This window comes from Empidonax traillii, unplaced genomic scaffold (assembly GCF_003031625.1).
Source record: "Empidonax traillii isolate 1590-97213 ecotype Southwest subspecies unplaced genomic scaffold, ASM303162v1 scaffold1503:size99223, whole genome shotgun sequence".
NCBI lineage: Eukaryota > Metazoa > Chordata > Aves > Passeriformes > Tyrannidae > Empidonax > Empidonax traillii.
Genome location: NW_020956696.1, coordinates 1 through 1304, shown reverse-complemented (window position 1 = coordinate 1304; position 1304 = coordinate 1).

Here is a 1304-nt window from a genome sequence, read left to right as displayed (position 1 = left end):
TTTAAGGATTTGCTAAATGCTTCCTCTCCTAAATCCTAATGTTCCCAGTGCTCTGGGGGCTCTGCCTATAGCCCAGGAATTTATCCTGGGTAAAATCCGGTGGAATATGTCCCTGCCCATGGAGTAAGGTGGTCTTTAAGGTCTGTTGCCTCTAAAAAGCAGCACGAGGTTGTCTCAGCTGGTGCAGGAGAACGGCAAGAACGGGGGAAAAGGAACAAGGAGGGAGCTGATTTCCTTCCCAGCTGGAGTCAAGCAGGCTCATCTCAACGTGCAGAAGGAGGAAATAATAACAATAAAAAAGAGGTCACAGGACTTGGATCCTTCAGGAGGAGGAAATAAAGGAGAATAAACCCAATCCAGAACTGCAGCTTTCTCTCAGTGACCTTGTGTTAAGGAGATGTTTTAAAATTCCGTAATAAAACTCGAGGAAGGAAATAACTTCGGCTTCACAGGTTGGACTTGATGATCTGAAAGGTCTTTTAAACCTCAGGGATTATGATCCTGAACATCTTTTATCCCTTGGGCAGCTCAGGGGGTGTGTGCAGTCAGGGGGTGTGTGATGTGCTCGGCATGTTTTATTCCATCACCCAAACGTGGCGATTCCAGGACATCCATATTAAACAGCATCCTTAGGGATGTGCTGATGTCAGAGCTTGGCCCTGCAGTGTTTTAAATATTGGAACCCAGAGATGTTTTCTGTGAGGAGATCAGGGCTAAAAATCACCATTTCCTGCTCTTGAATTTTTAACCCCAACCATGAGCTTCCAGCACCCTCCTGAGATCCCACCTGGAGTTGTGCATCCAGCTCTGGGATCCCTGGCACAGGAAGGATGTGGAGCTGTTGGAGTGAGCCCAGAGGAGGCTCCAAGATGATCAGAGGGCTGGAGCAGCTCTGCAGGGAGAAAAGGTGAGAGAATGGGATTGCTCAGGCTGGAGAAGGGAAGCTTTGGGGTGACCTGATTGTGGCCTTCCAGGAGCTGAAGGAGTGACAAGAACGATGGAGAGAGACCATTGACAAAGGCATGGAGGGACAGGACACAGGGAATGGATTCAAACTGCCAGAGGGCAGGGTTAGATGGGATATTGGGAAGGAATTCCTGGCTGTGAGGGTGGGCAGGCCCTGGCACAGGTTGGGCAGAGAAGCTGTGGCTGCCCCTGGATCCCTGGAAGTGTCCAAGGCCAGGTTGGAGAAACCTGTGCTAGTGGAAGGTGTCCCTGCCCATGGCAGGGGCTGGAATGAGATGGCCCCTTGTCCCCAGTCCCTCTCCAGCTCTCCTGGAGCCCCTTTAGGCCCTGCCAGGGGC